This window comes from Pectinophora gossypiella, chromosome 19 (genome assembly GCF_024362695.1).
Source record: "Pectinophora gossypiella chromosome 19, ilPecGoss1.1, whole genome shotgun sequence".
Lineage (NCBI taxonomy): Eukaryota > Metazoa > Arthropoda > Insecta > Lepidoptera > Gelechiidae > Pectinophora > Pectinophora gossypiella.
In genome coordinates, this window is record NC_065422.1 from 271,964 (window position 1) to 285,114 (window position 13,151).

General features: G+C 36.6%; 1 protein-coding gene across 6 annotated transcripts in view; it reads left to right on the top strand.

The window, feature by feature from the left end:
* The first annotated feature begins 3,348 nt into the window (after positions 1-3,348).
* The window catches only part of LOC126375467 (uncharacterized), a 442,481-nt gene continuing 432,678 nt past the window's right edge, over positions 3,349-13,151 (top strand). For all 6 annotated transcript variants that reach the window (XM_050022403.1, XM_050022405.1, XM_050022401.1 and 3 more), the window contains exon 1: positions 3,349-3,748. The gene's annotated coding sequence lies outside the window, so the exon portion shown is untranslated. The remainder of the gene's footprint in view (positions 3,749-13,151) is intronic.

The following is a 13,151-nucleotide window of genomic DNA, read 5'->3' on the forward strand; positions in this document are numbered from 1 at the left end:
TTACTTAATCTAGAATTTTGAATAGCAATTTTATGTTTATTTCTTGTATTGTAAGTATGCCTTTCACAGTTTCTCGGAAGGAGAGATAAGTTTTTACGTACATACATAATGTTTTCATATATATATTGACTTGCGACCGTCAGTATATTTATTTCTTTAAACAGCTCCCTCAAAGAGTCCCGACAACGCAGCTTATAAATAGCGCGAACTGCTCTTTTTTGAATGATGAAAATAGTTTCTACATCAGCGGCTCGACCCCACAGCAAAATACCGTAAGACATTATGCTGTGGAAGTAGCTGAAGTAGACAAGTCTAGCAGTGGGTACATCTGTGAGTTGTCGGATCCTTCTGACGGCATATGCTGCTGAACTTAGCTTGCCCGCTAGTGATACAATATGTGGGCCCCATTGAAGTTTTGAATCTACAGTAAGAAATACATTCGGAGGTATGTGACCTAACCTGTATTGGGCTTGTTTTACCTTCGCAGGTTGGAAGCAGGTCAGACTTCGCAGGTTGGAGGCAGTCGCTTCTGTAAAAACCGGATCTGTCAAAATCTTCAGGTTACGTAAGCGGACCCGGTAAAATGCTAGGGAGGAAATGATGATGATGATTTTCCACGTGATGAGAATGATTCCTTGCCCGGTTATTACTGATCCTGAATAATTTAATACTAATTTAAATTCCAGTTCGAACTCGAAATTCTTCAAGTTTTCGATGTTCTACGAATGAACTTTGTTCAGTTTAAATTTTAATTAGATCCGTTTATGAATTCTGTTATATGACATAGAATGTACGTGTCAGAAATAATTTATACGCTAGTTTGTGTCCTTCCTAACTTGATCGCCTTCTCTTTAATTTTATTCCATGTAAGTTCTTCTCCTATCTTTTCTTTTTTCTTCCCTTTACACTGTTTATTTTATTTTCGTACTGTTATTTATATAATAATGATGAAGGGTCAGTCCAGATTTAACGTGATAATTACCTATTTTCTCATTATTCCAAAATAAGTATAATATACTATAATATAATGGCAGAAGGAAATTATTATATAAAAATATTTGTTGCTTGATATTTGGATCAGATTATGTATATAAATATGTTGCTACCTATATTGTTTCTCTTTATTTTGATCAGAATAATAATGGGTGGAGTATGTGTTGTAATCACATCACTAATTTAAGATCCACGCTCTTGTCGGTGTAGCATTCTCCATTCTTGTCTATCAGATACCAATTCCTTCACTTCTTTAAGACACGACGTTCGCCTTCTATTTAATCTGTTCCACGTAAGCTCTTCTTGGTATTCCCCTTCCTCTCTTTCCTTGTAGCTTCCCTTCTATGTGTTGTGCCTGGGTGTAATAAAAAGGGTCATCATTTATACCTAATAACAAAAATAAAGATGCATGTCTGTTATCCATTAAATTAAAAGTTTAAACAAAGGCAATATTGGACAGCGCCATCTATATTGTTTTGGGGAACGTAGCCTGAAAAGTCCGTCATTATAACTTAACATAATATAGCATTACGTCAGTATTACCGAACGGGGTAGACAGAGGTAAATAGCAATATCCACTCTTATCCATGAGCATATTATACAGGGTGTTAGTGACATCGTGACGAATACTGTGGGGGAAGATTCAGACCATGATTCTGATTTAATATCAAGTGGAATATTCCGTCGCAAAATTCATGTTTTTTTAAATTATTTTCAAGTCTATACTTTTGCGATGGAAAATTCCACTTGATGTTAACTTAGAATAATGAGCTGAATCATCCCTCTCAGTATTCGTTACGATGTCACTTACGTACAGGTACGAACAAGTACGTACAGGTAGGTATGGGTGTTAGTGACACCGTAACGATTACTGAAGGGGATGATTCAGACCATGATTATGAGTCGATATCAAATGGTATTTCCTGGCGGAAAATTCATGTCTTTTTAAATTATTTTCAATTTCATACTTTGGCGACGGAAATTTTCACTTGATATCAGCTCAGAATCTGAATCATCCCTCAAAGTTTTCGTTACGATGTCACTAACACTCTGTATGCTTAATATTGGCCCAATAAATTTTATGCCTGTCGATTACCCGTCCCTTTCCTTTTCGGCGGAAAAGAAAATGACACGGAAGAATCCAGAACGATAGACACTAAACTGTCACCCTTTGTTGATAGGAATCATTCACATAGATATGAATGCAAGGGATTAGCTGTCTGGGAACTGATATTAGGCAGCCTTTCTAAATTGTATAACAGTATTTTTTTTTTAAAGAACGTCTAGGGCTGCCGGCTTAGTGCTAGGGTTTTTCTTGCAGCCTCTTTTGCCTGGCTATACAGGTAGTGAGAAGCTACAGTAGTTTTAGGCGGATAAGACGTTCGTTATGTCGTTTAAAATGACGATTAAAAGTGTAACTATGTTACCCACTGAATGAAGATTTTTTTGAATATGAATTTGAATACGATACCTATAGACTTCGGGCTCGTCGGCTATTTATTTATTTATCTCGTTGTAGTTGTTCTCTGAAAGTAACTGTTTTGTTATTAATTATGTATAAGTAATGTAGGTGGAAGTAAAAGTTTGTAGTATTAAGTACAAATGGCGTATTATTTACTTCGTGTATGTTATTATGAACGGATCGGCAGTTTAATAATGTAATATGAAATGTATTTTAATCGCTCGCAATAAACACGGGTATCGAATCTTCCATATAGAAGTTTGTGTAAACACCAGCTTTTACTTTACTATATTGTATTACTTACGAATTTATGAAATACCTATATTATCGGATATTGCGATGAAAAAAGTTGTTAGTAAACTTTATTTAATAAATATTTCTTTAGTTAGTTGTTCCTCTCTTGGCGGCGCGCTTGTCACTCCTGCATAGCTTGCAATTGGACCAAAAGGGCTCTTCAATTCCATGACAAGTGCAGGGGGGCCTGATGCGTCATACCCGAGTCTTCGCAGCCGCTGTTGCGCGGGTTCTTACCCTCGTTCGCTTCTTTCGACATAAATGCCATTTTACCTTCCAATCCCACAACTGACAACAAATGTTACGGAATTAAGTTTCGGAATTGGAAGGAAACCCAAACCTACCCTATGCCCGTTTCGGTACCCTTGAAAAAACGTATAGATACACAACATGATATTCATTTGAGTATAAGGCGAGAAAGCGCAACAAGCATACAACTAAACTTTCGCATTTATAAATAAGTAAGAATATAAAGGCACTTCCCAGGTTTTCCTTTGCATTATACGTAAGCCGCGTAAAAATCTGTACTATAGACCTTTATAGCGAGCAGAGGCGGGTGTAATGTATAGAGGTAGGCAGTACGATGGTAGATGTCAGAGCGCGCGGACGTACGTCGCTCCAACGCCCTTAATACATTATTCATCGATCGAAATACCAAATTTTAATTAATATTAACAAACTGCCGACTCACCAGTGCCGTTAGGAAGCCAATATAAAAATTGCGCCAAAATCCAAATGTCGAACGCGTGAGTTTAACAACTTTTTGACGATTTTCTTTTATTAAAAAAAAAACTTGACTGGAGCCGCGCCGAAACTTTTGTGTTTTCGAATTGTTGCTTAAAAACCAAATGTGTGTGTTTTGAAAGTAAATTCGTTGGAATTAAAAACTCAAGTGTGAAATAATATAAATCAGGTATAAAAATATTTAGTGTTCGTGTCGTGTAAGTGAATAATATTCAGTAAAGTTTTAGTGCACAAGAAATTGGACTAGTACTTCAGGTAAGTTGAGTTTAACTTTTTCAAACATTTGATTCGAATGTTTTACTTAGGGAGTAAAATAAATATGACCCGTCTAAAGTTCGACTTTATTGATGAGATACGCTCATGAATACTTGAGCTAGGAACTTTTTTATTTTTATTTTACAGTGCAAAGTTGCTTCGATTTATACCTACGAATAAAAAAAGATTGTGAATTTTTTTATTGGGAGGTCTATAATAAAATGTGGGATTATGATAAAGTATTTATACGTACTTACCTAATAAATAAGTGGGGCGTGTAATAGCGTCTATTTATAGTTACCTAATAATCACCCCATACATAATAACTACTGTAGGTAGGCTGTCTTTTTTAAGACTTCTGTAACTTACATTTGCTTAAAGTCGTAAGACCGAATGTCCTTTTAAAATCCAAACCCCATTGTTTAACTATTGAGTCTGGAAATCTCGGCCTTAGGAGATTATGGGGAAGTAGGTATTATAGTGAAAAGTTCACATAATAACTGTTTAAAGAGGAAAGATTTAGTTTTGGCATTGAGGATTCGTTCTGGGCACATTCCATTAAATAAGTTTGATCATTTAATGCGAAAAGTTGATTCGCCAAACTGCTTGGAATTGGCGTGATAGAAGATGTATACCATATTTTAATGGAGTGTGCTCGAAATGAATCCACGAGGTTCAATTTTTACTATACTTTTGATGATTTGAGATATGTTGGAGGATGTAACATTGCTTTGGCAAACCCATTATCGAAAAAGGCCAAATCACGTTATAAATTTGTCCATATAGACGTAAACTTAAGTAATGTAATTTGTTTTTAGTACTCATTTTTGTTGCCTTATAGAGCGACATAGTTTCTGTTTGTGACTAAGCTGTTAAATAAAGATTAAAAAAAGAAAGTTCACAAAAAAATCTCAGCCGTTTCAAAATAGTTGCTTTATATGTGTAATGTAAAACTCATTTAAAATTTTGATATCTACCAACTTGCACAACGTGAAAACGTGTAGGCATTTTTAAATATAAAAAACGTTTCGGTTCACTAAATACCTAATACTTAAATATAAAATATTTTTTATATTTTCCTCCGTCAATTGAAGGGAAAGCCTTCGCCCACCACCCGGACGTGGGATGTATATTGACTGTTGATATTCTGTTAGTATTTTAACTTTTCGTAGATATGAGATGATAAAAAATATCAAAGTATGTCGGTATGCAATATACTGCTTTATGTTGTATTACATTGTCGAAAGTTCTTAAATAAGACATTCACAGTAATACAGGGTGTATAAAACTCTACTCGTGAAATATTGTCGGTACAAAATTGTACAGCTATAGAAAAAAAAACAGTTCTTGTTTTAATAATTTCCACGGCAAATTCTTCGCGTGACGACATGAAAATGCTATGGTAATTAACATGCAACCTCGTAGTTAATCCTCTTGCAGATAATAAATAATTGGCTCTCAAAATATAAAAGCTGTTTTCGGGTTAAATAGTATATACAATAAGGTCGTAATTCTCGAAATGCATTGAAGCAATACTAGTGGTATTTTGGTGCAACGTTGATGTAAGTGGTACCTACAATTTGTACTCTGGTAGGTGAATATCAAATTCTAGGTTTTATTCAAATTCAAACATGTCTACTTTATTGCATTAAATTAAAAAGGAAAAGTTACGAAAAGGGATCTGACTACCTACGTTATATTTTGTGTAAAAAAAGAAACGAAAATCTGAAGTTGGATAAACCACACTTAAACAAAAACTTTTCGAGGCAAGTTAAAAAATAATAATGAACTAATATGAGTTGGGGATAAATAGAAAATCACCAAATACATAATATAATTTCCATACTATGTTCATACATATAGGAAGGGGGTTCCCTTCCTGTGCCCCAATGGGGTGCGGTAAAAAAGTGGTTTGTTGTACCACATGCTAAGATACCAATGTATACGGTATTAATCCTACGTTGCGAGAGGTTTCAATCACATCCCTAATCCCTAACTTACACGCAATGTCATAAGTGAAACGTGCAAGTGTTAAGCCGGGCACAGACGGTGAACATTCTATAGGTATATATACTTAACTGTAACTATGTATACATGTGTAGGTATGCTTAGTTAACTATAGGTAACTATTATAATATACTTAATTACTCCGAAGTGCCGAATACTCAGGGGGTGGATTTTTCCATCGCAAAAGTATAATGGGAATAAAAACTGTCTATTTCTCCCGTCAGGTGTCGCTATTGTTGAGTGTTCTTTAATTTTTACAATCCCTGTACTATTGGAGTAAACAAACATATTGTTTTGGTTGTATTTTTACACTAAGTATACACTTTTGCGCAGCGTTTAACTGCAAAATCATAGTGTTATATTTATTCCCTAAAGATACCGTTCCGAAAACTAAGAGGGATGGTTCAGACAGTAATTCTGAATTAATATTGTAAGGTGGAATTTTGGAAAACTCATGAAAATGTTAGTGCTTAGTTAATCTCAGTTCCATACTTGCGATGAAAAATGAATTGTAGCGATGACAGCGACTTTCCGAACGGTAACCCTCGCTACGGCGAATCTCTTTACGGCGAGTGGCCTTATTTTCCCTCTACGTCGAGCGAGTTTTGATGTCTTCCGCTCGATATTCATTACGGTGTGACTAACACTCTGATTGTATAATATCAATCATTCAATAATTCTTTATTGCACAAAAGCATAAACTTAGGACATGTAACAAAATAAACACAATAGGCGTCCTTATTGCGAAACAGCAATATCTGCCAGGCAACCGTAGGGTGAAAGAAGTTGTTGTATTGAAGCGCGTGAGGGTACAATACAAAAAAAAATAAGTATATATGTATATAAATTGTCATTACATAGTTACCTTTACTAAGTTTACCTACATATACTCACGCCCGTAAACCCCTATGGGGTAGGCAGAACTATAAAACGTCTAGTATAAAAATAAAACAAATTGATTATAAAGGCTCATTTATTCTCTGAAAATATTTTAAACCGAAAGAACAAAACGAATAAATCTGTCTTGCGCGAAATTAAATTCGGTAATCGCACAGCTGTTATTTGCGGCGAGTTGTTGACTGAGATGACGGGTGCAAGGGTGCAAGCAGGCTCGACTGTATTACATTTTTTTAAGTAAGTACAATTTAACATAACATAAGCTCACGACTGTATCTCAATTAGGGTAGTCAGAGGTACATCCGTCGCGAGATGAACTAAGTACCCGCGCTTCTCCGAGGTTTCTGTTAGACCTGGGGCCTGTTTAATAAAACTTCATCATCATCATCAATTTAAGAGCCACGCTCTTGTCGGTGCAGGATTTCTGTAAAATACTCTCCATGCTACTTTAATAAAACTTACAATTGTAAATTACAATGTCAATTTGATGTACATTGCGGGGTGTGTGATCACGAATATTTTGCAGTTTCATATTAACTACGTAATGAACACCAAATTGTCGTTGTATTTTACAATTGTAAGTTTTATTAAACAAGCCCGTGGTATAATGATCGAGCCAACTGTGTTAGTGAAACCTGCACTTGAATTCATAACTTGAGAAGCCAGCCGGTGTACAACACGACCACAGTGACTTTTAATTATAGGGTAGTTTCCAACTAGTCAAGTCAGTTACATTTTATAAACGACAAAACACGAAATTACTATGGAATTTGTATGAAAGGGCAACCTGTGACGTCGTAGAAAAACGTGACAAGATGTCGCACTTATTAGTTTTTTCTTTATTAAAATTCATAAATAAGTTAAAAAGAAAAAATATACTTATAATGTTTTTAACGGGTTCTTACCGCGTTTAAAGTAGGGATATGAGACTCCCGATATTACGACACTGTTGCAAGTGCCATGATTACGGGATGACAGCAACAGGAACAGCGTGTCAACAGTAACGGCAGCAACAGTGTCGAAATATCGGGAGTCTCATATCCCTGCTTTAAACGCGGTAAGAACCCGTTATTATGTGTTTTAATTATGATAATAACCGCGTAAACTTAAAACAATTTATAATGTTTTTGTCACCTTTAGATCAGTCTTTATTTAGTAATCAGAATTTCATCATTTATCTTTGACTTAGGAAACTACCCAATTCAAGTTTATCTCAAAGTTGCGTGAAAAATAAGTTTGGGAACCACAGGTTCATAGGATCTTAGATAATACATGAGACTTACTAGCGTATTATCCAAGTCTATTTAGTAATTGAATTCTGTGATAAACTATAACATTTGAGTAATATAGTTGTACGTGAACTAGTATAACAAAGGTGTTCCATTATGTTATTGTTACTAAACGCGATACGCGAATACGTGTACACGTGTACCTATTGTGGTTAAGTAGAAGCTCAAACGAAGTATTAAAGGTTCCGCAGCTTTTATGAGGGACTTTTCACGATATGTTCCTAAAAAAATAATATAAATGGCGCTATATGGGTTTTTCTTCGTTTAACCTTCTAATACATCAGTTATATATATGTATCTTTTATTTTTGTTTTTGGGGTATAAATGATGTCCCTTTTTATTGCACCCAGGGACAATTACATCCACCGATTATTATTCTGATCAAGACGAAGAGAAGCAATATAGGTAGCAATATAATTCTATACATAATGTGATCTCAATATCAAGCAACAATTATTTTTATATTATGCTTCTGCCATAATATTATATGTTCAAGTATCAGACATTCCCGCTTCCTACCCTTTCCTATCACCCGGCGGCGCTCATTCATTCATCGAACACGCTCACTCAAATTTCCGAATCATTCATTCTCTTCTTGCTTCAACAACCGTGCGTGAGAGTGCCGGCCGACCAAACAAAATACAATTATCATCATAAAAGTGCACGCAGCCATCTGATTCATCATCTCCGAGGGCCCTCGTCGAGCAACGGAATCCCCGGGGATATAAATCTCCGTTTTGCAGCGCATCTGTAAGTTTTTCCCACCTTCCCTCTGTTACTTGTCTGTAGGATATTTTTGTACAACCGCCCTTTTCGCTCAAACAACCAACGCGACCTATGTTTACGTACACCACTGGAGCTATCGAAGCTATCTTTACCACAACACAAACATTTTTGGGCCTTACGAGCCGAATTTTCATATTTGCACCGCAAATTGGTTGTTTGAGAAAAAGTTTTGGCGTCCATATTTGTTCGCAAAAGCCATCAACTTTCTAATAAAAAACAAGTGATATTTCACGTAGGGAACATAAATATTATCATATCACAACATATTTTACACTTTTCAACATATTTACATCATATTTCATTAGTTTCATCCATTTGGGGTAGTAAGAGAAAGATTCATTCATATTTTTTCTTCTTCTACCGGTTGAAACTTGTCGGTTCGGCGCGAGCGCGGTCGTTGGGAGCCGATTCTCATAACGTTTTTGTACAATCGTATAATACGGTTTTCTAACCTACGTTTTGTACCATATCAAGCGTTGTTTTATGTGTAACATGCGACACTAAAACATTTCATCAAATTCATTTTTTTTTGGGCGTACCATACGGCGCTTAAAATTACATCATTTTGTTTTGTTGTGAGAATCACTTTGTGCAACATCAGCACATAAACGTATTTTTTGTTTGAGTGTAGCATATCGCACTCAATGAATATCGTTATTTTTGTATCACATTCACATCAGTTAATTTTCAGTGTAGCATATCGCACTTGAAAAATATCATTTCATAATTGGCGTATGATTTCAGTGTAGCATATCGCACTCGAAACATAGCGTTTTTCATTAAACATAAATAATTATCTTTTGTGTAGCATATCACACAATAAGTTAATTTGCATCACATCTATCATTTTATTTCATTTTAGTGTTCGTACCATATGACGACACTTTTGTCATAAAAAATTAACGGTCCTTCGAATTTAATATTATACAAAAAAAAATTGTATCGTACGTAAACAGTTATCAGAATAGCACTCATCATAACATTCAATCATTCGGATAATATTCGTTCTATGGTAGAAAAATATTACCATTCAATGAGTGAATAATTAATGTCATTCATTCGAATTCTTCATAACATTCATTCCGTTAGCTGTCAATTTGCATTTTCGTATCGTATTGCATTTTGTAGAAAATTATCGTTTATTTTTCACAATTTTCTATTGTTTTCGGGATAATAACATTATCAATCGATAGATCATCATATGTTTTATGTTTTTTAGCCTTCTTTACAGCCTGAATTAAGCACAAAGTTAACAATATCTCGGAAGTGTTGGTTATAATATCAAATCAGTTTCTTGTTGTTTTTTCTCAACTTTACTGATTAATTTCGTTCAAAATGAGTGAATCGTTGCTGTCCCACTATAGATCAAAGCGAAATATAGCTTTCAAACGCCTAGAAGATGGTGTCAAGTGCGCAAGAAGTTGTGAGAAGGATGTCGCGATTTTGCCTCGTTTTGTAACATGGTGTTCACGCTTAGAGTCTATCATGGACTCCTTTAATGATGCGCATGTCAGTCTCATGAGTGAATTAGACAAGTCTCAAGCTACAAGTGACATGATAAGTGAAGAAGCGATATACCAAGAGAAAGCTGATGACATGTTCTTCGAAATTCTTGAGATTAAGCGTAATTTATTGCCTGCGGAGAAACCAAAGCCACAACAAGATGCACCTCCACCTAGCAAATCACATAGCAAATTGCCCACTATTAAGTTGCCAACATTTTCAGGTCAATTTAAAGACTTTCCGGGTTACATTGACTTATTCAATACCCTTGTTCACCGCCGTACAGATTTGTCTAATGTGGAAAAATTCCAGTATTTACAAACATCACTGTCGGGTGAACCAATCAACATCATCAGGCCATATCCTATTTCGGAAGCCAATTATCTAAGTGCTTATGAGGCTTTAAAAAACAGATACAATAACAAACGATACCTTGCTTTTGTATGTTGGGAACAGATCACCAATTCAAAGCCGGTTCCTTCAGGCTCGGCTCATCTTCTGAGGAATTTGTTGGATACATTCAACGAGAATCTTTCAATGCTCAAAAGCTTAGGGCTTCCTACAACTGATTGGGACTTTGTTCTGTTTCATTCTTTGTTGACAAGTTTAGATCCGAAGTCACGTGAGGCATTCGAATTGTCTACGAAGGGTAGTGATTTCCCTTCCTACTCTGAATTACAAAAATTCTTAGAAGATAGGTGCTCCGCTCTGGAACGCTCTAACTTGTCAACGGGTAATGTCACATCCAATAAAAATCAAGCACAGCCCAAGCAGAACCAGTCAAGAACGGCACCAACCATGTTGCTAGCACAAGCATCTGGCACAGGTTGTATTTTGTGCTCTAAATATCATCCTCTTTTCATGTGTTCAAGCTTTTTATCAAAGTCTCCTCAGGAACGTTCCAAACTTGTCAGACAAAATAAACTTTGTTTAAATTGTCTCCGTTCAAATCACTCTGCTGATCAATGTTTCTCATCACATACTTGCAAATATTGTAATAAAAAACATAACAGTTTATTGCATTTTCCAACCAACAAAAATCAACAATCTAATTCATCAAACAGAAGTCAACAATCTAAGTCATCAGTTAATAATAATCAAACTTCATCATCATCAAACAATCAGACCGCTTCAGTGTCTGATGAGAGTGCGATCGCACCTGTTACCTCTCTCTCCAATGTTTCTGGCGGTATGTCCGGGTCTTCATTTGTGATGCTGGCTACGGCAGAGGTGGAAGTTAGGGATGGTAGGGGTTGTTATCAGAAGGTCCGCGCATTGTTGGACCCAGGTAGTCAGAGCCACATCATAACAAACGCTTGTGTCAACCGTTTAGGCCTGACTCGTTATAAATCAAACACACCCATGTCGGGTATAGGTGGAATACCTACAAAATCATTTAACAAAGTTTTCATGGAGATCCGTCCAGTAAGTAAAACGGAGCCGTTGTTTTCCACTGAGGCTGTGACTCTTAACAAGATTTGTGGCGACATGCCTACTCATCCTATTATCAAGGATCATTTCAAACATATATCAAACATAAAGCTCGCAGATGAGCATTTTCATACTTCGCGTCCCGTTGATATTCTCATCGGTGGCGAGATCTTTCCGCACATCTTATTGCCGGGCAAGATAGACGGCGGAGATCAGGCAGCATCAGCCATCAATACCGTGTTTGGATACGTCCTCATGGGTAAAACATTATCATCAACATCATCTCCCGTACCATTATCAATCAATCATTTATCAATGGATGCAAAGTTAGACGATGCAGTCCAAGAGTTTTGGGAGATTGACACCATACCATCATCATCAGAAAAATCAAGTCTCTCTCCAGACGACGTGCGCTGTGAGAAGATTTATCAATCAACGCATGAACGTGACGCACATGGGCGATACATCGTTCGGCTTCCGTTTCGTGACCAAGAGCCAACTTTTGAGGGTTCATATGATATAGCCCTTCGTCGTTTCAAGCAGCTTGAAAAGCGTTTGCTTCGTAATCCATCATTTCATCAAGAATATCAGAAGCATGTCATGGAGTATCTATCACAACGCTTGAAATGGTCAAAACCCATTAGTACTGTTAAACCTGACCAGCTCGTTATTATCAAAGACGAATTGGCGCATCCTTTGCGATGGCGCTTCGGTCGCATCATTGCTCTGTACACTGGTCGTGATGGTATAGCCCGCTCCGCCAGTGTCAGGACTACACAGGGTGTCATTACACGGCCTCTTGTGAATTTTTGTCCTATCCCAGATGGATATGACTAAACATTCTCTGTTAACTTGGCAATATTTTGACATTCTATTATTTTATCATAATTATGTATATTTTCAATGTTAACATTTCTTTTCAAAAAATCACACTTATCATAATGTATCATAATTGCATATTTATCATTTATATCACACATCATATCAGTTTACATTCAGTCACACAGAACTCATCATATCATAGTCTATCAAATTTACTCTGTTGGTGGCTGGAGTGAACAAATGTGAAGATTTTGATTGCCTTTCTGGCTCAAAATTTCGCCAGCGGGGGGGGAAAATGTTCAAGTATCAGACATTCCCGCTTCCTACCCTTTCCTATCACCCGGCGGCGCTCATTCATTCATCGAACACGCTCACTCAAATTTCCGAATCATTCATTCTCTTCTTGCTTCAACAACCGTGCGTGAGAGTGCCGGCCGACCAAACAAAATACAATTATCATCATAAAAGTGCACGCAGCCATCTGATTCATCATCTCCGAGGGCCCTCGTCGAGCAACGGAATCCCCGGGGATATAAATCTCCGTTTTGCAGCGCATCTGTAAGTTTTTCCCACCTTCCCTCTGTTACTTGTCTGTAGGATATTTTTGTACAACCGCCCTTTTCGCTCAAACAACCAACGCGACCTATGTTTACGTACACCACTGGAGC